At 37.5% G+C, this 25,284-nt stretch overlaps 1 protein-coding gene across 1 annotated transcript in view; it reads right to left on the bottom strand.

The window, feature by feature from the left end:
• Positions 1-24,442, bottom strand: part of MAP2 (microtubule associated protein 2) — a 188,670-nt gene extending 164,228 nt beyond the window's left edge. The window contains exon 1 of the mRNA XM_049784050.1: positions 24,424-24,442. The gene's annotated coding sequence lies outside the window, so the exon portion shown is untranslated. The remainder of the gene's footprint in view (positions 1-24,423) is intronic.
• Between the last annotated feature and the right edge of the window lie 842 nt (positions 24,443-25,284).

Below are 25,284 nucleotides of genomic sequence, written 5' to 3'. Positions count from 1 at the left end.
TGTGTGTCGGGAAAAGGGAAGCTGCAAATTAGAAAACGTCCCCGCAGTGGTGAAAAGGAAAATAAGGCGAGTGGGAGCGGGAGAGAGACTCACAAGTCTTAGAATTTTCCAGAATGATGACAAGCCACCCTGCTCCGCCATCATTCACTGACAATGAGATGCAGTTCTGCCTTATGATTTAGCAGTTTGCCATTGGGGCTTCTGGTAGAAAATGCCTGACAGGAATTTTAATTGCCTCCATCCAAGTGTGTCCCCAGGAGTTGGGTCTATTAACCTATGAATATCATCCTCTGCTCTCCTTTGTGTTAATCTCTCTTTCTCTTTCTCTCTCTTTTTCTCTCCCCCCCCTCTCACTCCCACAGTTTCCAGCAATTAAGATTACAAAGTGCGCTATAGAAATAGTATGACCCAATGATAATATATGAGAAGTTTCATTACCTGTAAAAATGATATCAGGAGTAATGTGTTCTCTTGTCATTAGCAGACAATTGCACTATTTTTCAAAATATCTATCACACTATGTATTTATATCCTGAGTTAAACAATGGTACTCAATAGAGAATACATATACTGTGTATAGATTCCTATGGAAAAATTCATTTCCATAGAACTGTGATAATTATGCTCTTGGCAATGCTTTGCTTAAAAAGAAGAATGCAGCAAAAAATAAAGGAGATTTGGAAATATGATTATGAGGGTGCTTTCTGGAGCAATCTATTCTGTACAGTTTACATACAAAAAAATAAGAGGAGGTAGCTGTCAGCTTAGTACCAGGGCTTTAAAGTCCCTGAGGGCCATGCAATGAATTGAATCTCTGGCACAGTCAGTATCCCCTTAATGCTGGCAACTGAAATTAACAGTTGACCATCCCTGTCTTACAGAGCCCCTTGTGTAGGAAGGTTAAAATGGGATAATTCTCTACATTCATTTCCTGGACAAAAGAGATGAGGAAAAATGTTAATAAATTAATTTTCATAGCATTGTTAGCATCCTGCCCTCATCAATGCAGCAAAAATGTGATGTGTGCCTAAAGGGCCTGCTGTGAAGAAGGTTGCTGGGAAGGATTATCACCATGGTTACTGGAAACATAAAGTATGGAGGAAAATAGGTGATGATAAACAAGGGGAAACAAGACTATGGTGAAGGGAATTCCAAGCAAGTGATAAGCTCAATTCTTTTCCTTTTGGATAGACTTTGTTTCCCATTTTATACTATATTTTTAATTATTAGGATGAATTCGCATTCTTCTTCAGCCACTTTTCCATTTAAAAAATTTACTCATTTTATTGTCATAAGTGTTTAAATTATTATTCTTTTGTGCCTTTATATTATGACTCATGAACAAACTTCAGCCCAGTTCATATCCTTTGTTTCAGAGATGAGAAAAATTGAAGTGTAGGGGATCCAATCATAGCTGGAAATACAACAAGGACACCACCATACTCTCCCAAAAATGGTTCTTTCCTTTCCTTCACTTTCTATGTAACTCTTTCTTTGCTTCCTATGTGTAAGCCAAAAGGATTCCAGTCCTTTGTCTTTGATTTTGTAAAGTTTAATCACCACAGCAATGGTCATGCAATTTATACTGATGGCAATTATTCTAGTGGATTAGCTATGCTTGATATCTGTTTTGGACAGCATTTGAGGTCTAAAGAATCCAAACAATCTGTGAATTATGTCACAGTTCTTCTTTAAATTTTATTCTGGCAATCAGATGAATCAAGCATGATCATCCTTTTGTGAACCTACTCTGTATAAGTCTGAACTTAATTATCCAATACTAGGCACTCGATCGTCCATGGCATCGTTCTTTGTGCAAGTATAAAATTAGATAATTGAGATTAAATAAACCTCCAAATATACATTTTTGTCATAAAATTTTTTGTCACTTTATTGAGGTCCCTATTATTAGAAAGTCAGAAAATATTGTCCAGGTAAAATGATAGATTAATAAAGAGAATTCAGGGGCTGGAGTGATAGTACAACGGTAGGGCATTTGCCTTGCATGTGGCTGACCCAGGAAGGACATGGGTTTGATCCCCAGTGTCCCATATGGCCCCTCCAAGCCAGGAGCGATTTCTGAGCTCATAGCCAGGAGAAACCCCTGAGCATCACCAGGTATGGCACGAACACACACACACAGAGAGAGAGAGAGAGAGAGAGAGAGAGAGAGAGAGAGAGAGAGAGAGAGAGAGAGAGAGAGAGAGAGAGAGAGAGAGAGAATAAATTCACTCATAAGAACCACTAGGGGGTGCAATGTATACTAAAAATCTTTCTCAAACTAGTAAAAAGTGAAAAATGTGATTAGGATTTTGAACTTGATATTTACTTTGTAAATTTCCATTTGAAAACGTTCCTTCTATATTTAGTGATTATGACTTCTGCTTTTAGTTTAGTTTATCTATGAATTGGGACAGGTTATCTATTTTGGTGTCAGAAAAATATTTGTCACATGACCATAATTCTTTTCCCTATATGTTAACAATATAATTTTTGGAGTTTTTTTTGGGGGGGGCCACACCCGGCATTGCTCAGGGGTTACTCCTGGCTATCTGCTCAGAAATAGCTCCTGGCAGGCACGGGGGACCATATGGGACACCGGGATTCGAACCAACCACCTTTGGTCCTGGATCGGCTACTTGCAAGGCAAACGCCACTGTGCTATCTCTCCGGGCCCAATATAATATTTTTAATATTTACATTTCTCCACAGATTGAACAAAGGGACCCATGCATAGAAGTCATGTGATTTACCATAAAGGGATATCCCAACTTATGATAGTCACATTTAAAACACGATGTGAGGGGCTGGAGCTATATATAGCACAGTGGCAAGGTATTTGCCTTGCATGCAGCTGACCCAGGATAAACCTGGTTTGATCCCCAGCATCCCATATGGTCCCCCAAGCCAGGAGTGATTGCTGAGTGCATAGCCAGGAGCCCTGAGCATCAGCGGGTGTGGCTCTAAAAAACAAAAGCAAACCAAAAAAATAAAAATAAAAACAATGTGAGAGGTCCCAGTAGAGGTGCATAGCAGTGGAGTCAGCTAACCCAACCTGCAGAGGAGGCAGCAAGCAGCTCATGCCTCACAGCCCAAACAGGATCCAGAGAAATTTGCTCAGTGAGAAAAGTGTTCATATCCTCTAGTTATTGAACCCCAGCATGACATGTAGAAAACATCACACTGCAAAGGACACAATGGGGAAACAATGCAGACAGCACCATGCTTAGAGAATGAAGATGATAGACCTGCAGACCCAACAATACCGGCCACCTAAATTGTGTCCCCAAAGAAGACTATAGAGAGGAAAATTGGAAGATGTTCAAAGAACACAAAGAAACCATGAAAATAACCAAATGAACCACAAATAATAATGAGATGATATCAAAGTAAATGAGAAAACTTCAAACTGAAATAACGGGACTGAAAAACGTGGTAGGCAAAATGAAAAACTCACTGAAAAGACTCATCAGCAGATAAACAGATAATGAGGACAGAATCAATGAACTGGAAGATGCACTGCTAACAAATCCACGTAACTGTAGAGATGGAAAAGAGACTCAAAATAAATGATAAATGGTGGAAGAAGTCCTCCAAGAATGTCAACTGATGAAAATAGAATTTGGGGATAAACACAAGAGAAACAACATAAGAACCATTGAAGTATAAGAGGCCAAGGAAGAAAATTCACATGAAAAATCTAAAGTCAAGGACATCATTGCTGAGCAGTTCCTAGAGCTAACGAGTGCATGCAACCACATCCTGCATGCCCAAAGAGTTCTAGCTAAAAGAGATTCAAAGAAAACAACACAAGGCACATTGTAGTCACAATGATGAATACCACAGATAGTTCACAGCATACTGAAGACTGCAAAATCAAAAAGGGAAATTTACAGAGATGGATATTTTTTAATAATCAAAGGATATGTAAACCAGGAAAAAATCACACTCCTAAACATGTATGTATCTAATGAGGGTCCAGAAAAATATCAAAAACTATCGCTGATAGATTTGAAGAAAGACATCAATAGCAACACAATAATAGTGGGAGACTTGAACAACTGTCCTGTCACACCTTAATAGATCAACCAGCCTAAAATCTAATAACAATATACTGTCACTGAAGGAAAAAAAAATGGAAGAGAGTGGCTTCATAGATTTAGAGATATTAATCCCCAGAAAACTAGATGCACATTCTATTTCAAAGCATATGGGACATTTTCCAAGATAGACCACATGCTGGGCCATAAAACACACCTCCATAAAATCAGGAGGCTAGAATTGTATCAACTATCTTCTCAGATCATCATGCACTGAAGTTAGAAGTGAATTACAAACTAAAATCACAGAGAAAAAACTTTAATATCTAGAAAGTAAACAGCTCACTACTAAAAAAAGAAAAAACAGTGGAACAGAGACAAAAGCAAAGAGGAAATCAAAAGAGAATGAAGAATAATTTATCAGAACTTGTGGAATACAGAAAAAGTGGCACTAAGAGGAAAATTGAGAGCTTTGTAAGCATTCATCAAATGGAGGACTGGGCTTACAGAAGTAATTTTGGCATAACTTAAAAAATTGGAAAATTGGGGCCGAAGCAGTGGCACAAGCAGTAGGGCGTCTGCTTTGCATGCACTAACCTAAGACAGACTGTGGTTCAATTCCCCGGATGTCTCCTATGGTCGGTCCCCTAAGCCAGGAACAATTTCTGAGTGCATAGCCAGGAGTGACCCCTGAGCATCACTGGGTGTGGCCCAAAATGAGAGAGAGAGAGAAAGAAAGAAAGAAAGAAAGAAAGAAAGAAAGAAAGAAAGAAAGAAAGAAAGAAAGAAAGAAAGAAAGAAAGAAAGAAAGAAAGAAAGAAAGAAAGAAAGAAAGAAAGAAAGAAAGAAAGAAAGAAAGAAAGAAAGAAAGAAAGAAAGAAAGAAAGAAAGAAAGAAAGAAAGAAAGAAAGAAAGAAAGAAGAAAGAAAGAAAGAAAGAAAGAAAGAAAGAAAGAAAGAAAGAAAGAAAGAAAGAAAGAAAGAAAGAAAGAAAGAAAGAAAGAAAGAAAGAAAGAAAGAAAGGAGAGAGAGAGAAAGAAAGTAAGAAAGAAAGAAAGAAAGAAAGAAAGAAAGAAAGAAAGAAAGAAAGAAAGAAAGAAAGAAAGAAAGAAAGAAAGAAAGAAAGAAAGAAAGAAAGAAAGAAAGAAAGAAAGAAAGAAAGAAAGAAAAAGAGAGAGAGAGAAAGAAAGAGAAAGAAAGAAAGAAAGAAAGAAAGAAAGAAAGAAAGAAAGAAAGAAAGAAAGAAAGAAAGAAAGAAAGAAAGAAAGAAAGAAAGAAAGAAAGAAAGAAAGAAAGAAAGAAAGAAAGAAAGAAAGAAAGAAAATTATCAACAAAATGAATCAAAAATAGTCAAATGGAAAGAAATAATAAAGCTTAGAGCAGAAATCAATCAATTAAAAATAAAAAATCCAAAAGGACAAGCAATAATTGGTTCTTTGAAAAAATAAACAAGATCAATAAACCACTCACAAAACTCAAAAGAAAAGGAGAGAAACTTAATTGAGTTAGAAGTGAAAGAGGGATGTTATTTCAGATACTGCATAAATTCAAAGGTAATCAGAGATTAATTTGAGAAACTCTATGTCACAAAACAAGAGAATTTATAAGAAATGTATATATTCCTAGATTCCTATATGCTCCCCTGGCTAACCCAAGATGATCTGAAATATCTGAACAAACCTATCATTATGAGAAAATTAATATGATAATCAAAAGTCTCCTTCAAAACAATTAGAGATAGATTCACTAGTGAATTCTTCCAATCCTTTCAAGGGGGACCTATTGCCTATTCTTACAGGCTCTTCCAGGAAATTGAAGAAACAGAAATACTCCCAAATAGTTTCTATAAAGTTAACATCACCCTGATACCAATAACAAATTGAGCTTCCATAAAGAAGAGAACTCTGGTCAATATTCTTCAAGAATACAAATCTAAAGATCCTAACAAAATTCTAGCAAATAGGATCCAACATCTCATCAAGAAGGTCATATACCATGACAAAGTAGGATTTGTTCTAGATATGCAAGGATGGTTTAATATACACAATACAAGTGAATCAATGTAATATATCATATTAACAACAGGAAAAATAAAAATCCTATCATATCAATAGATGCATAAAAAGCATTTTATATTGTTCAACAATATACATTCATGAAAAAACTCAAAAAGATGGAAATGGAAGGAACTTTTCTCAATATAGTCAAGGCTATAATGGGGAAAGCTAAAAGTGTTCCCTCCAAGATTGACACAAAACAAGGCTGCACCCTCACACCACTTCTACTCAGCATATTACTAAAAGGACTTGCCGAGGTTTGGCAGGCCCCTGCCATGCCGGAGGCCTGCTTTGCCAGGCCTAGTGGGGGTGCGGGACTTGGGTAACCCCAGCACCCCTCTACCACCTTGCTCCAGATCTCCTGGGCTTCCCCGGCTACAAGCCTGGGCAAGCCGGTGAGTTGGGTCCCTTGGTGGAGCTTGAAGGTACCCTAGGCCTTCCCCCACTATCCATGCAGCTCCTTAGGGAGGGTCTGGGTGGGGCTCTGAACTTCTGGTCTCCCAGCTTCTTGAGGGATCTCTCCTTCCTGGGGGAGCCGGGAGTCTAGCAGGAGGAGGTTTGGCAGGCCCCCGCCATGCCGGAGGCCTGCTTGGCCAGGCCTAGTGGGGGTGCAGGACTTGGGTAACCGCAGCACCCCTCTACCGCCTTGCTCCAGATCTCCTGGGCTTCCCCGGCCACAAGTCTGGGCAAGCCGGTGAGTTGGGTCCCTTGGTGGAGCTTAAAGGTACCCTAGGCCTTCCCCCACTATCCATGCAGCTCCTTAGGAAGGGTCTGGGTGGGGCTCTGAACTTCTGGTCTCCCGGCTTCTTGAAGGATCTCTCCTTCCTGGGAGCCGGGAGTCTAGCAGGAGGAGGTTTGGCTGGCACTGGTAATCTCTGTCCAGTCTACATTTTCAAAATCGCGCGGGGGCTATTGCCCCCGCGCACACAAGAAACATTAATAGTACTCACTATCATTGAATTATGTTTTATGTATGCAGAATGTCCATCTTTTACTCTGCCCTTTTGCATACCCCTTCATAAGTTCATATTTCTCTTTAACTTCTTTAACTCCTATCATCATTACTCCTTTTTTACTCTTTCTAACTTAAGTACTGTTGAGTCCTAAGTTACAGACCAAAGTGGTGCCCTAGAGTTAACACCCACCCAACTATTTTAAAAGGCATAAAAAGGACACATATCTTTTCAACATTTTATGGGTGTTTTCTTTGACGGCTATAACTTTTGCTAAATACTTTCTTATACAGTGATGATCCCCCCCCCATGTTTTTTATCTTCTCTTTGTGAACTGCTCAATATGGAATTTGGTGTGAAAGAATCCCTCAGTTTAATACTTATGTTTGAACCAAGTCATGGGTCTTGTTGGAAATGTTCTTACGCCCCCATATATCTGATAGCACCACGTGGCTTTATATCTTGTTTGCGTAGGCACACTAACATGGGAAAATACTATACATACCAATAAGTTCTTATCTAATAGAAATGGGAACACACAAATCTTGTAGTGCAATGAGACCTTACACCCTGAACATTGACATAAAGACCTGGCACAGGCCTCAGAAGAATGGGCATTCTCCATTTACCCCTTGATCTACAGAAGACATTTACAAAACATCCAAGGTTGTATATAACATCACCCGGAGGCATTCCTGTACCAGGGACGACCCTACAGCTGCTCTGACATCGATCTACTCAAAAGAGACACCCCTTAACACTGAGAAGACAACAAGAACAATGATCTGCTTACTGGACAGGGCTTGCTGTATTGCCCCTTAATAGTGAGGTTTGTCTATAACATCACCTGGAAGCAATCCTCTACCACGGAAGACCCTACCACTGCTCAGACATCGTCCTGCTCAAAAGAGATTTCCTTTAACACTGAGAAGACTTAACAACAACAACCTGCTTACAGGACAGGGCTTCCTGCATTGCCCTTTCATGGTGAGGTGAAACGAGAAGGCACTCCACATCATGACTTCAATGTAGGACATGCAGATTCCAGAATCTTTAATACAGAAACATGAGACCAACAACAGAGACTGTGTGATAAGTGTGTTGGTGCTACAGACAATGTCTTGGATCGAACGATAACTTGCCTGAGGCCTAGAGCTGGTCTTATGCCAGGAAAATTCAGGGGTAGGATCTCTTTGTATTTAGGCCAAGGTTATTCCTTTCCATGCCTCTCATATTTTGGTGGGCCTATGCAAACAACAATTGCCACTCTAACACCGTTTTTACTGTGCTCCTTTGACTCTAATCCTTAAAACACACCCACTTAAAAGTTGAGGTTAACTTAAGCTAATATGCATGTACATGGAAATGTAAAAAATACTATGCCTCTAATGTTTAAGGAGTTACGTAAGTTTGATGGCTTTAGATTGCCTTGTGTGCTGTTAAGAAATATTATAATGTGCTACAATCTGGGAACTTGAGGGACAAAGTAATTGCACATGGATTCTGTTTTATTTATCTTAACTTTCTTTGGCTGAAAGTTCAAAGTTAAGATATCAGCAAGGGGACTTCTCCTGAGAATTATTTTATGGGTGATTGTCCTTCCACTGTAACTTTACCTTATCCTCTTTCTTTGCATCTTTTGTTCTCATAATTCAAAATAAAAAAATTATAAAAAAAATAAAATAAAATAAAATAAAATAAAAGGACTTGCCATAGCAATCAGGCAAGAAAAAGATACCAAGTGCATCCAGTTAGAAAAGGCAGAAGTCTAGCTCTAACTAGTATCACAAATGACATGATACTATATTTATAAAATCCTAAAGACTCTTGCAAAAAGCTGCTAGAAACACAGTAAAGTGACAGGCTATGAAATTAATATGCAATATCCTTGATCTTTATATGCAAACAATGATAGAAAAAAAGAATTAAAAAAAATCCCATTCACAATAGTGCTACAGACCTCAAGTAACTTGGAGCCAATTTAAATAAAGAGGTGAAAGTTCTATACAGGGACTACAAAAGGCTGCTTCAAGAAATAAAAGAGGACACAATGAAACAGAGATAAATATGGATTGGGAAAATCAACATCATTAAAATGGCAATACTTTCCAAAGCATATTGTACAGATTTAATGCAATATCTCTAAGAATATCCATGACATTTTCTTTTTTTTCCATAAAATTTTCTATATTTTTGATAGTAAATATCACCTGCAAACAGTTCTACTCATTAAATTCAAAGATACTATTTTTATCTTAATGAATTTCTTGGATAGAACTTCTATAAAATGTTCTTTTTCTTATCTTTTCGTTTGTATGTTTGTTTACAGGCCGCATCTGGAGTGTTCAGGGCTTTCTCATGGCTCTATATGCAGTGATCCCTCCTGCTGGGGGATGGAGAACCATATGGAGTCCTAGGGATCATACTGGTCAGACACAGGGCCAAACACAGCAGTACTCAGTAATTACTCCTGTCTCTGTGCATAGGGATCACTCCTGGTAGGACTTGGGAAAAAAAATAAGTGGTGCCCGGGCATCGACAAGAGGTCAGCTGAAAGGAATGATATTGTTCTACCTGTGGTATTGCCTCTTCAGCCCTCCTTTATTAATCTACTTTCTAGGAGTGAAGTTTCCTATGATATTCTTCCTTCCTTTCCTTTCTTTCTTCTTTCCTTTCTTCCAATCTACCTTCATTAATTCATTCATTCATTCGTTCATTCATTTTTCCTGCCTTCCATCCTTTTTCCTGCCTCCTCTCCTCTCTCCTCTCCTTTCCTCTCCTCTCCTTGGTATCTTTATTTCCTTTACCTTTCTTTTTTTTTCCAGCCTATCTCCTTCCTTCCTTTCTTCCCCTCTGGCTTTTACCCTGTGAAAAAATATAGTTTTTTTATTAAAAGAACTGTACGTACTCAGCTGTCCTGCCCAGAGCCCCCAACATACCATTCAAAGACCCAGAAATCCTGGCATGCGGAGTGCTCTGAGCCCAGCTGTGCCTCTGTAGTTTTTGGATGCCTAGGGAGGAATTTCTCCCCCCCTCCCCCCAGGGCCCAATTAACCAGGCGTGGCCCTGAAGACCCACCAGGTTTGGGGGGACCTTGGTCCCCTGGACTAGGTGGTCAGCTCAGGGGGCCTGTGGCTAGCTGTCCTGCCCAGAGCCCCCAACATACCAGGCAAAGACACCCAGGAATCCTGGCATTCGGAGTGCTCTGAGCCCAGCCGAGCCTCTGTAGTTTTTGGATGCCTAGGGAGGAATTTCTCCCTGCCTCCCCCCAGGGCCCAATTAACCAGGCATGGCCTTGAAGACCCACCAGGTTTGGGGGGACCTTGGTCCCCTAGACTAGGTGGTCAGCCCAGGGGGCCTGTGGCCAGCTGTCCTGCCCAGAGCCCCCAACATACCAGTCAAAGACCCAGAAATCCTGGCATGCGGAGTGCTCTGAGCCCAGCTGTGCTGTGTTACACCCTGAACATTGACATAACGACCTGGCACAGACCTCAGAAGAAAGGGCATAATCCATTCTCCCCTGAACCAGGGAAGCCATCCACGAAACATCCAGGCTGGTCTATAACATCACCTGGAAGCAATCCTCTACCACGGAAGACCTACACTGCTCAGACTTTGACCTGCTCAAAAGAGACTTCCCTTAACACTGAAAAGACTTAACAACAACAACAACAACCTGCTTACAGGACAGGGCTCCCTGCATTGCCCTTTGATTGTGAGGTGAAAGGAGAGGATGCTCCACATCCTGACTTCAATGTAAGATATGCAGATTCAAGGATCTTTAATACAGAAACATGATACCAACAACAGAGACTGTGTGAAAAATAAAAGTGTGTTGGCACTACAGACAATGTATTGGATTGGACGATCTAGCTTGCCTGAAGCCTAGACTTGGTCTTGTGCCAGGAAACTTCAGGGGTCGGGTCTCTTTGTACTTAGGCCAAGGTTATTTCTTTCCATGTCCCTCATATTTTGGTGGGCCTATGCAAACAACAATTGCCACTCTAACACCATTTTTACTGTGCTCCTTTGACTCTAATCCTTAAAAAGAACTCACTTAAAATTTGAGGTTAATGTAAGCTAATATGCATGTATATGGAAATGTAAGAAAATACTATGCCTGTAATGTTTAAGGAGTTACGTAAGTTTTATGGCTTCAGATTGCTTTGTGTACTGTTAAGAAATATTATAATGTGTTACAATCTGGGGACTTGAGGGACAAAGTAATTGTACATGGATTCTGTTTTATTTATCTTAATGTTCTTTGGCTGAAATTTCAAAGTTAAGATATCAGCAAGGGGACTTCTGAGAATTATGGGTGATGGTCCTTCCACTGTAACTTTACCTTGTCCTCTTTCTTTGCACCCTTGTTCTCATAATTAAACAGCAAAAAACAAAAAATAAAAAAATAAAAAAATAAAAAAATAAATAAATAAAAAAGAAAAAAAAAACCCATAGATGACTGAGACCATTCTTTTTTTTTTTTTTTTTTTTTTTGGTTTTTGGGCCACACCCGTTTGACGCTCAGGGGTTACTCCTGGCTATGTGCTCAGAAATCGCCCCTGGCTTGGGGGGACCATATGGGATGCCGGGGGATCGAACCGCAGTCCGTTCCTTGGTAGCGCTTACAAGGCAGACACCTTATCTCCAGCACCACCTTCCCGGCCCCGACTGAGACCATTCTATCTCTCTCTCTCTCTCTCTCTCTCTCTCTCTCTCTCTCTCTCTCTCTCTCTCTCTCTCTCTCTCTCTCTCTCTCTCTCTTACTATTTTACTCAGCATAATAGATTCCATGTACATCCATGTATAGGAAAATTTCATGACTTCATCTCTCCTGACAGCTGCATAATATTCCATTGTGTATATGTACCATGGTTTCTTTAGCCATTTGTCTGTTGAAGGGCATCTTGGTTGTTTTCAGAGTCTTGCTATGGTAAATAGTGCTGCAATGAATATAGGTGTAAGGAAGGGATTTTTGTACTGTATTTTTGTTCTGTCAGTGCTTTGTATATTTTGGATATTAGCCCCTTATCTGATGGGTATTGAGTGAATAGTTTCTCCCACTCAGTGGGTGGTTCTTGTATCCTGGGCGCTATTTTCTTTGAGGTGCAGAAGCTTCTCAGCTTAATATATTCCCATCTGTTAATCTCTGCGTTCACTTGCTTGGAGAGTGCATTTTCCTCCTTGAAGATGCCTGTAGTATCAATGTTCTGGAGTGTTTTTGCCTATGTGTTGTTCTATATATCTTATGGTTTTGGGTCTGATATCGAGGTCTTTAATCCATTTGGATTTTACCTTCGTACATGATGTTAACTGGGGGTCTAAGTTCAATTTTTTGCAAGTGGCTAGCCAGTTGTGCCAACACCACTTGTTGAAGAGGCTTTCTTTGCTCCATTTAGGGTTTCTTGCTCCTTTATCAAAAAATTAGGTGATTGTATGTCTAGGGAACATTCTCTGAGTATTCAAGCCTATTCCACTGATCTGAAGGCCTGTCTTTATTCCAATACCATGCTGTTTTGATAACTATTGCTTTGTAAAAAAAAAAAAAAAAAAGAACTGTACGTACTCAAATGTGAGAAGATAAAAAAAGAGTAATACATGTTCAAGTGATCACATGGGCCTCTCAGAGTAGAAAGAAAACCAGAAAAAGGTTTACAAAAAAAAAAAAAAACAAGCACTAGAAAAGAACAAGCCATAAATTTCATTTCTACTAACAAAAAGAGTACATCACTGCCAGTACTAAGGTTCCCATAAGTCCTCCTTGGAAACCCCTAGATTCCTAGAGTCTGTCCAGCTTTGCCCAGACACTGGTTCTTTGGTTTCTCCTCTGCCTGCTGGACCTCCTGCTTTCTCTGTGTTGACAAAGGCCGAGAAGCAGAATTCTAATTGTGGGAAAGATGTAGAATAGGGTGTTCTTGAGCACCTTTCTGAGAGAAGGACACTCCCTCTGGGCCCCTAAGTACACAGTTGGTAAGGTCAGGGTGGACGGGTAGAGGAGGCCCTTGACTGAAGGTGGAAAAAGTTGGGGGTTGAGACACTTGCAGAAGAAAAGCCAAAATAAATGTGCCCCAGAGGACACTTAGAAGCATGTCAGGCTAAGGCCAGAGCAATGACACATCAGTAGGGCATTTGCTTTGCATGTGGCTGACCTAGGACAGACCTTGGTTCGATCCCCTGGCGTCCCATATGTTCCCCTTAGCCAGGAGCAATTTCTGAGCGCATAGCCCCCTGAGTGTCACCCAGTGTGGCCAAAAATAAAAAAGTGTGTCAGTCTCAACCACAGCACCTTTGGTGTCTGGTATCTGGTGTGTGATATCTAGACTTCCCTCATCATCTCTCCACCTTTCTACATCCACTTGCTCATCCACTACATTTCATTTGCTGTTGAGGAGCATCAAGGTTCAGACAAGTAAGGGAGCTAGAGCCATATTCTTTTGGGCCACACTTCCTAACACCTCCTAGCCCTCCAAAGTGATTTCTCCCATCTAGAGAGCCTGAACTCACTCTTCTCAGGATTCATCATAATGGTACCTGGACCAGAGCATCTGGTTCTCATCCTTGGGCATTCTCAGTTATATTTGTATTTTCTCTATATCTTCCTTTTCCTGGGTCCCCCTGCAAAAGCCAGTCAAGAGCTGTTTTACAGCTAAAGCTGCTATTACAAGCTGCTCATTCTTAGAGCCCAGCTGCAGAGAGGTGGCCAGGACACACTGCAAGAAGACTTAAGTACTGGTGCATGTGCGTTATGTTGGTGCTCCTATCATGTGACTCGGCTCTTTTCATCACAACTTCCACCTTGTGCCTGGGGGAATATGCTCCTTCTTCTTGCTGCTAATCCTTCTGCAGTGGCCCCCAATTCTTTAGGATGACATAAATTGTCCTACAGATAGTAGGTGCAGGGCTCAGATGCTGGAGACCCCATCAGATTTCTCAGCATGGTCCTGCCTTCTTCCTCCCCATCTTCTCAGTCTCACTGGAGCCAAGGACAGTATCATGTATGTTGTAATTAGTCCAAGGGATCTTTGAGCTTTATCTTCAATTGTTGGGTTGTTTGTTTTTGGGTCACACCCAGCATTCCTCAGGAGTTACTCCTGGCTCTGCACTCAGGAATCACTCCCGGTTCAAGGGACCTTATACCCACCCATGACATTTTTCTTTTCTTTTCTTTTCTTTTTTTTTTGACCTTGAGCATGTTATTTATATTTTTTTCTTTATTTGAATATCTTGATTACATAAATGATTGTGATTAGGTTTCAGTCATGTAAAGAACACCCCCCCCTTCACCAGTGCAACATTCCCCCACCAATGTCCCAAATCTCCCTCCATCCCACCCCACCCCCACCTGTATTCCAGACAGGCTTTCCAGTTTCCTCATTCATTCACTTGATTATGGTAGTTCTCTGTGTAGTTATTTCTATAGCTGTACTCACCACTCTTTGTGGTGAGCTTCATGGAGTGAGCTGGTGTTCCAGCCCTCCTCTCATTGTCTCTGAGATTGTTACAAAAATGACTTTGATTTTTCTTAAAACGCATAGATGAGTGAGACTATTCTGCGTCTCTCTCTCTCTCTCCTTCTGACTTATTTCACTCAGCATTATAGAGTCCATGTACATCCATGTATAGGAAAATTTCAGGACTTCATCTCTCCTGATGGCTGCATAATATTCCAGTGTGTATATGTACCAGTTTCTTTAGCCATTCGTCTGTTGAAGGGCATCTTGGTTGTTTCCAGAGCCTGGCTATTGTGAATAGTGCTGCAATAAATATAGGTGTGAGGAAGAGGTTTTTGTATTGTATTCTTGTGTTCTTAGGGTATATCCCTAGGAGTGGAATAACTGGGTCAAATGGGAGCTCAATTTCCAGACTATGAAGGGACCTCCATATCACTTTCCATAGAGGCTGTACTAGGCGGCATTCCCACCAGCAGTAGATAAGAGTTCCTTTCTCTCCACATCCCCGCCAGCACTGATTGTTCTCATTCTTTGTGATGTGCGCCAATCTCTGCGGTGTGAGGTGGTATCTCATCGTTGTTTTGATTTGCATCTCCCTGATAATTAGTGACGAGGAGCATTTTTTCATGTGCCTTTTGGCCATTTGTATTTCTTTTTTATCAAAGTGTCTGTTCATTTCTTCTCCCCATTTTTTGATGGGATTAGATGTTTTTTTTTCTTGTAAAGTTCTGTCAGTGCCCTGTATATTTTGGATATTAGCCCCTTATCTGAAGGGTGTTGGGTGAATAGTTCCTCCCACTCAGTGGGTGACTCTTGTATCCTGGGCACTATTTCTTTTGAGGTGCAGAAGCTTCTCAGTTTAATGTATTCCCATCTGTTAATCTCTGCTTCCACTTGTTTGGAAAGTGCAGTTTCCTCCTTGAAGATGCCTTTAGTCTCAATGTCATGGAATGTTTTACCGACGTGTTGTTCTATATACCTTATGGTATCTGGTCTGATATCAAGGTCTTTAATCCATTTGAATTTTACCTTCGTACATGATGTTAACTGGGGGTCTATGTCCGCTTTTTTGCATGTGGCTAACCAGTCATTTGGAATAATAAACACCCATGAGTAGTTAAAGAAATACTTATGGAAAAGAAGGGAGGAATACTTTCCCCAACCATAAATTGTATTACAAAGCAATAATCATCAAAACACTCAGATAACATATAATCAATTAATCTTTGATAAAAGAGCAAGAAACACAGATTGGAGCAAGGAAATCTTCTTCAAATGCTGATGGGACAACTGGTGAGTCACATGCAAAAAAGAGAACACAAACTTCTTCTAACACCATGCACAAAGGTCAAATCAAAATGAATTAAAGTCCTTGATATCAGACCTAAAACTATGATGTAAACAGAGAAAAACTTAGGCAAGACACTTCATGACATTCAGACTAAAGGCACATTCAAATAGGAAAAACACCACTATCCAAACAAATGGAAGGAAAGATAAATCAATGGAACTACATTAAACTGAGAAGCTTCTTCACTTCAAAAGAAAAAGTGCTAGGATACAAAGACTGCCCATGGAATGGAAGAACTATTCACATAATACCCATATGATAAGAGACTAATATCTAAGATATAGAAGGTAATGACAACGCAACCAGAAAATAACCTCTAACCCTATCAAAAATGGGGAGAACTGAATAGATGTTTCCTTGAAAGAAAAAGAAAAATGACCAAAGGCACATGAAAAAATGCTCCACATCACTAATCATGAGGGAGATGCAAATTAAAACAATGAAATACCATCCCAAGCCAGAGACTGGTACACATCACAAAAAAACATGATCAGTCCTGGCATGGATGTGGAGAGAAAGAAACTCTCATTCAACTGCTGGTGGAAATGCTGTCTAGTCCAGCATTTCTGGAAAACAATATGGATATTCCTGAAAAAACTGTAAATTGAGTTCCCATATGATTCAGCAATACCACTCTTAGGGATAAACCCTAGGAAAACAAAAACATAATACATAAATGCCCTCTGCATAACTATGTTCATTGCAGTGCTATTGAAAATAGCCAGAATCTGGAAACAACCTAGGTGCCTGAAAATAGATGAGTGGTTAAAGAACTTGGGTACATCTATACAATGGAATACTATGCAGCTGTTAGGAAAAATAAAGTCATGAAATTTGTCTATACATGTATGGACATGATGATTATTATGTGAAGTGAAATGAGTCAGGCATAGAGTGACAGACATAGAATAGTCTCACTCATCTGTGGGATATATGAAAAATAAAAGGGAGTATGGTAATACTATTCATAGACAATAGCGATATGAGCTGGGATAACCAGGCCATATTATGAAGCTTGCCACAAAGATCAGTGAGTACAGTTAGAGTAATAACTGCACTAACAACTACCGTGTAATGATAGTTGGAATTGACCACCCTGTACAAGACCTAGGTGCTGAAAGGGGATAAAGTGATATGCATGGCACACCCTCATTGGCAATAATGCAAACCATAATTTTAGAAAGACAAGAGACAGTGAGAGTAAGTAAAAGAGAAGTAGAATGCCTGTCCCAGAGACATAGTGCTTAAATAAAGAAATTATTTTTAAGTAGTAAAAGGAATAAAATTTGATTAAATGATAATTAAAACTTAAACATTGAGCTCTTTTAGTAGAGAAAGAGATGTTCTATACACATAAAGCAAAATATATCTAAACAAATCAAGGTAAATATGAATAAAAGATCTTGATGATTTCTAAATTGTCAACAGCAGAAATATTGTTTGTTTTTAAAAATAATGTATTTTCCAGCTTTACATTGTTCCACTTAGCATGACATTTTTCATATATAAATCACCATTTTTCATACTTCTAGACTTTCAACATTCTTAAAGAGTACACATGTATATTCACATATACTGGTGGGTATGCTATCTAGTCCAGCTTTTATGGAAAATAATATGGAGATTCCTCAAAAAAAACTGGAAATTGAGCTCCCATATGATTCAGAATACCAATCCTAGGGATATACCCTAGGAACACAAAAATACAATTCATAAATCCCTTTCTCAGACCTATATTCATTGCAACACTATTTACAATAGCCAGAGTCTGGAAACAACCAAGATGCTCTTCAACAGATGAATGGCTAAAGAAACTGTGGTACATGTACTCAATGGAATATTAGGCAGCCATCAGGAGAGATGAAGTCATGAAATATAGAGAAATAGAGATGAAGGCCAGAAGGACTGGCTCACAATATGAAGCCCACCACAAAGAGTGGTGAGTGAGTTAGAGAAGTAACTAAACTAACAACTATCATGACAATGTTAATGAATTAGAGAAGTAGGATACCTGTCTCAAATACAGGCATGGGTGGTGGGAATGTTGCAGTAGTGAAGGGGTTTTTTGTTTATGACTGAAATCCAACTACAATCATGCTTGTAATCATGGTGCTTAAATATATTATTTTTTTAAAGAAGTATTTTCCTCTTTTTCTAGTACTATACCAAGAGTGTACATCAGAGCTGAAAGAAAAGAACTAATTGGCAACATGGATATTTATTAAGGAATAGTTTAAATAAAAGTTTGTCAAAATATATACTCTGATTTTCTTTTCATTCATACAGTGGTATATCAATATGTAGCTTAAGCACTAACTCTTATTATTCATATAGAAGATGAAACCAAAATCCCTTCTTTGAAAAGAGAAGAGAACTGTAAAGGATAGTGAGTACTTTTACATTTGATTTTATCATATTATTAATAAGTTACAAAATATTTTAAAAAGCATGCTGACTTCTTTTAATTGCAAGGAAATATCATGATAAATATCTATATAAGTATATATTGTTTTCAACAGTATCATTTTATTGGCCAGGACATGTTTACGTGGGAAGAATTTTAGAGGTCTGCTTGAATTTACATTACCGTTTTTGTTGGCGTATAAGACGACCCTTCAACCCATGAAAAACTTCCTAAAAGTTGGGAGTCCTATTATATGCTGGTATACGGCATGCTGAAACTTGTTCCAGCGTCAGGGAAGAGTGATCCGCACCCCTCTTACTTTTAAGAAGTAACTCACTTTAAAGACTTTTAGGAAGTTTTTCATGGGTTGAAGGGTTGTCTTATACGCCAACAAATACGGCATATTGATACTATCATGTTCCAAAATGTGTGGTTATTTTGTTGTTCTAATAGTGAACAATGAAGATATTAGTGTGTTTTATTTTGTCTTGAAAAAAGGAACCCTAAATGTCTTGACATTGTCCTTCTAAAGACACAAATAAAATGGATGCAATAATATTTTCTTTGCTAAAGAAGCTATTGTAAGTATCTGGTCAGGGGAGAAGGGAAAGAGCTATATCTCTAGGATTACACTAACCTTAAATTGCTACACTCCGGTAGTACCTTCACCCCTTTCTCTCCCATCTATGTTTTGCCTTCTCCTTTCAACTCTGCTTTTCTTCTTATCACAGAATCATAGGAAGTATTGTCAAGAACTTAGGAAAATATTTAAGAAATCATTTAGATAATCATGCATCAACCTAGATCTTTGCATGGGGAAACTCCAAATATTTCATAGCACTTTGTATTTTTACAGATACCTTTTTTGCACTATACACATATAAATAATATACACATACATATAATAGTTTGTTTTTGTGAATGTGACTTAGAAAGAATACAGAATCAGAAATGTAGAGAAAATAGGTAATTATTGTAGTTATTTTGCATATTGTGCATGATTATTACTTTGCTTTGAACACAGCAGAATCAAAGAAAAGGCAACAGAATAGCAAACCTACAGGAACCGCTACTGAAATGCCATTTGATAGACTGATGCCACTATAAAGAAAAAGACAACAGTTTTTACTAGATGAAAATGTTGCTTATCACTTTCTCATAATTTTGTATTTAAATATGATATGCTTGATAACATTTCAAATTGATTATCTGATAAGAGAATGAGGAATTAAATCTATATTAGTTCATGAAGAATGTAAAAAGAGGCATCTTGGCAAATGTCAGTACATTCAGCTAAAAGACAAATACAATGACAGAAAAACTTACTCAAATGGAAGAGATCAAGATGATAAAGTGGCTCAGTAATATTGATTGACCCAGCACTGTTTTGTATCACTTGAAGATAGGAAGTGATTAAAAACTGATGATGACTATCAGTAGAATTAAGAAATTGAAATCAGCAGGAAAAGTAAGACTATGGAAGAATGGTTGAGAATAGTTGAGGGATCAAGAATTGTGGAAGCACACAGGGTTTCCTTTATAGCAGTGAGTTAGTCAGACAGGTGAGGAGAGCTGAGGCACTTGAAAGATCTTATTCAGTAGCTAGCATTACTGCATGCCCAGTTGGGTTTGAACAACAGTAGTGTTAAACAGGGACACTGTTCTCAAGAAATCTTAAATTTCACATGCCTTCCAACACAGCCGTATAAATCTTGGACAGCATCAATATTCACCAACCACCTGCAATTTGTATTACTAAAGAATATGCTAGACACAGAAAATCCTTGACAAGAAGTATTTTATTTTGTATGGCTAGTCCTCTAGTCGAGACTCACTTGTATTGATGATATGCAAATCAGTTCACTCTTACCAGCAGCATAAATTAAATGCATCCTATCATGAGGATTATCTTGGCAAGAGAATGTCACTCTCAAAGTGCCTATGCATGAAGGTGAGCAGTAAACCTTCTGTTCCCGGTGAATTAAAAGCAAAGAGTATTTCATCACTATTGACCAATGAACTGCATTCTTCATTAGGCTGAATGAGAATATTTATATAAAATATCGAATATTTTATATAATAATTTTGTAGTATATGTTAATTTTCTTTTTAACATCTATGCACTAAGACAAGACTCAAAAAACATTATGATCAAGAACTCATGGTGCTACTTACAGGCAAATAACAGGGAAAAAATATAATCTTATATTGTGACCTTTGCATTAAAGGTCCATATTTTTAGGAAAATAATGACTTCAAGTATAAGACAACTGTTTTGTATTAGTGAAGATGAATTTGTAAGTGTCTGCCAAACATTCTAAGTTTGAGTTAGCAAAGAAAGAACTAACAACCCCCCAAAGATTACAAAATTGTATGATAAAAAAGGAAAACAAAACAACTTCAAGTAATTAGGTAATATCCATGACTGATTATTTTGTTTATTTGGTTTTAGACAATACCTAGCTGTTCTCAGGGTTTATTCCTAACTCTGTCTCAGGAATCACTCCTGGCAGGGTTTACAGGACTATATGAGGTGCCAGAAATTGAACTAAGTTGCCCAAATTCAAGGCAAATATTCTATCAGCTGTATTATGGCTCTGGCCCATACCAATATTTTTAAAACCCTTTAAATTACAAATGGAAGTAAATGATGAAAGGAAATCCAGATATCGATCACTATGTGGTATGATTTAAAGAAATATTCCGTCGGCTGCCCAATGCTTAGAATATATATTATCCAACCAATAATTAAGGTACCATCAATGGGAAAAGGATTATTTAAAGTCTGAATTGAAAGTCAGAAAGATAGCACATTAGGTTAGGTGTTTGCTATACATGTTATTGACATCAGTTTTATTCCCAGCACTTCATATGTTCATGTGGTACTGTCAGGAGTGATCCATGAGCACAGACCCAGACATAAGCCCTGAGCAGAGCTGGGTGTAGCCCCCCAAAAAAGTCTGCTTTGACACTGGGCAGAGAATTCTTGAAGCCTGATTGTAAGGAAAATGGTGATGTGGTGAATTTATGTGAAGGGGTTGAACTTAATGTTCATGGAGGAAGTCGGTGCTCACAATTAATGGCATGAATAAGTCCAATGCTGCAGAAATATCGCAGTCAACAATTTTATAAACTTTGAACTATGAGTATATACAACAGTACTGAATGAAAAAGACATCAAAACTGTATGTGCACCAAGGACAGACACCCCACAAACTGCACTTGATTTTGCATGGGCACAGGAAATTGGAGATTAAAGAGACCAAGGAAAAATTAAATTAACATAAAGCAAGATAATCAACATTCACATTCTAACTATCAGATGTATCCCCAAATGAAAATTATGCAGCCATTTTTTTGCATCTGTGGTTCAGAATAACACCATAATAGCCAACAAGAAACTATAAAAATGAGACCCCACCCCACTACACCAGTACCAATTAGGAAGGAATAATGTAAAAAAGAAAAAAATTCCTGACTATGGTTAAATAATTTATTTCATCCTTCACAGAGCTGATATGATTTGTTGAACTTCCCCCAACATTATGATATATACCACAATATGATTCAGTTCACAAGTCAAAAACGACCCAGAGTTAACTATGTTCTTTCTTAAGCATACAAAAGTGTTCCTGGTTCCACTAACTCATAAAATAAGTATGAAAATAAATTTAAAGAAACCACTATCACTGAAGATAATAAGAACCAAAAAAATACTATTTCCTTACTAAATGCAAAAGATATTTTTCTGTTGTGTCAATGACTCCAGGAGATGTTCCCAAAAAACTCCTGAAAAAATTATATGTGATAATGAATTTAAGCTAAGTTGTATTTATATTTACATATTTATAAACATAACTTCAGTAAAGAGATTGTAAACTAGAAATTAAATAATGTGAATTTTTTTTGTTTGTTTCTGAGAAATACCAAGAAGGGCTCAAGGTTTACTCCTGATTCTGCACTCAGGGATCACTCCAAATGGGCTTGGTAAGCCATATGCAGTGCCAAGGATAGCTGCAGATCAACTACATCTAAAGCAAATATTCTATGCACTGTATGATCATCTCTTTGGCCCTCTTCTCACTTTTTTGGTTTACTATACATTTCTTACTCCTATCTTTTTTTCATGAATTACCCTCAATAATATCAAGATAATGTCCAGGAAAAAAAAAAAAAAAACCTTGTTGATCAGTTGAGATTTGTAAAAACCAAATGACTATCATTTCTCACTATTAAGAATCAAATAAAGTTGGACACAGAGATAATAAAGGGGATAAAGAGGTTTTTTTGCATATAGTGGCACAAGTTTGATGCCTTCCACCACAGATGATCCCCTGAGCACTGCCAAGAGAGACCTCTGAGCATAGAATCAGGAGTAAGTCCAGAGCCCAGGTGGGTGTGATCCCAAAATAAAACCAAAAATGTCAAGTCAAGTAAGTAAAATTAAAAGATTCAAGATCGTGAATTATATAGTGTGTATATATATTATATAGTATATAGTTTAGTGAAGTATATATTATGATATATACTTATATATACTTTAAATAAAATTAACAATACTGCTATTAAAATGTTCATCATGCTTGCCCAGTTTCTATCACCTACATATCTAGGGCACATATAAATAACAAAAAGGTAATATTTATTTGATATATTAGCAATAAAGAGAGGTTAGACCATGTATGCCTGGGTAGGCATAAATTGCTAGTACTGAAGAGCCCTTATGAATCAGATAATCTATTGTAAGTTTATCCACAAGTCTATTTTCTACATATGCTTTAGATACTTTAGAATTGAAGCTCATTCTGTTCAGCACTATAAAATGAGAAATTCTTGAAACAGCTCAAAAAGTAGTACCATAAGTAGAAACTGCTTTCTTAACTCTGCCTGACCAACACACATAGTCTTTCAATATCCCTTTATATAAAATTTATTTATACAAAACCAAAGATAAAAATTAAAGGACTTTATACCAAATGCAAACACTCATGTGTTCTCAGTGCTCTATTTTCAGTCTGCTTTCCTATGAAGACAAAAGTTACAAGAACAATTGGGCCTCTATGTGTTACACATTACCCTCTCTTCACACTCATTCCTATCTTAGCCTTCATGGTCAGAAAAAAATACTCCTGACAAAATTAAAAAGAACTACTGTTTCCTGGACATCTGGACTATTTTTCTTTCCTCCTCCATAGAATTAATGAGATGCTAAGCATCACCTGCTTACTGATCTTTGTCTTCTAACCAATTGATAATAGCTTATAGTCTCACAGGGGATGCTATAAAAGTTTTATTATGAGCATAAAGAGACATGACACAATTAGGATAACATGGAAATTACACCAAGCAATATTTCTAATGTGAGTTGCAAAAACACTATTTTGAAAAATCAGGCATGCTCTTTCTTCGTAACAAACTCAGAGGAAGCAAAAGCCATAAGGAAGAAACTAAACATGAATATAACACTGAGTCCTTAAATATAACAGGGATTCTAAATCAATAGGAGAAAAGCTTACAATTTACAGATGTTATGTTTAGAAATTTCCAAGGTATTTTATGTTCTATTAAATAAATGTAAGAACATTTAAATAAAAAAAGACAGAAAAAAATCACATATTGAGTTTTAATGATTTTAGCATAGATTCTTCAATCTTTAAAAAATTATAAACAATTTAAAACAATATAAACATAAAATATTATTTAAGTATTAAATAATAAAACAACTTAAAGAAAATTTAAGAATAAAATCCATACTTATCTCAGTCTTATTTTACTCTGTTAAGAGTCATAAACCAAAAATTCACATTGTATGTGATAAAACAAGCTTTTTTTCTTCTCTCCTTTATACCCATTCCATATCTTCTGCTTATTTTCTAAACACACAAAGATTATGTGCTATTTCTATTGATCACTGCTCCAAATAAACTTAATGTTTGTTTTATGTCTTTCATAATAATAATGACAGGTTAACACTTTATACTTTAATTGAAACTTTTATTTCAATTACCTCATTTTGTTCTAAAATTATATCTCAGCCTAAATATTCATATCAAAAAGTTTCACGATATCTAGCAGAAAGTAAAATGTAATTATCTTCTCACTCATGGTTTCTCACTCATAAGTAAAATTTGAATAGCTAAAGTAAATTAATTTAGAAAAAAAACTTACTCGTCTTGGAAAATTATGGTCTGGTATCTGTAAGAAAAGGAAAGGATTGGTGAGAATTAGTAGAGAGGTGTTTTTGGTGATAAAATGGAAATGAAACTTTGATGATGAGTGTGGTAAACATTACACATGTAAAGAGCTATGAAACTCAAAGTCCATAATATTAAAGATAGAAATAATCATAGTTGGGGCCCGGAGAGATAGCACAGCGGCGTTTGCCTTGCAAGCAGCCCATCCAGGACCAAAGGTGGTTGGTTCGAATCCCGGTGTCCCATATGGTCCCCTGTGCCTGCCAAGAGCTATTTCTGAGCAGACAGCCAGGAGTAACCCGAGCATCGCTGGGTGTGGCCCAAAAACCAAATAATAATAATAATAATAATAATAATAATAATAAATAATCATAGTTATACCATCACTCAAACCTGCGAATAGTAATAAACCAGGCAAGGACTTCCACCAGAAAGATTATATTTAAGAAAGGCTCAGATAATGTCCAAAAATTTTTAACAATAGTTTTTGATTCAATTGATTATTTTAGGTGCCTTAAGAGTCTTGTACACACAGCAGATTGCATCATATAGTAAACATCATATGTGTAGTACACATAGTACATATATATGTATAATTTTTATACATATGTATAGTAAACACATAGTAACCTTCCTATGTACTAGGAAACAAAATGTGACTCACTTTATTGTGAAGTTCATTTTATTTCAATGATCTGGACATGAACTCATTATATTAATGAAGTATGTCTATATATTTATTAAAAACGTGATCTTGTGATACTAATAAAGTGCTGATCCTAGTAATTTTTATTCCCATACAATCATTCATGAAATCAAACATGTGATTTCTACA

Source organism: Suncus etruscus, chromosome 1 (assembly GCF_024139225.1).
Source record: "Suncus etruscus isolate mSunEtr1 chromosome 1, mSunEtr1.pri.cur, whole genome shotgun sequence".
NCBI lineage: Eukaryota > Metazoa > Chordata > Mammalia > Eulipotyphla > Soricidae > Suncus > Suncus etruscus.
The sequence above is the reverse complement of the archived record's forward strand: the minus strand, read 5'-3'. Positions and strand labels throughout refer to the sequence as shown.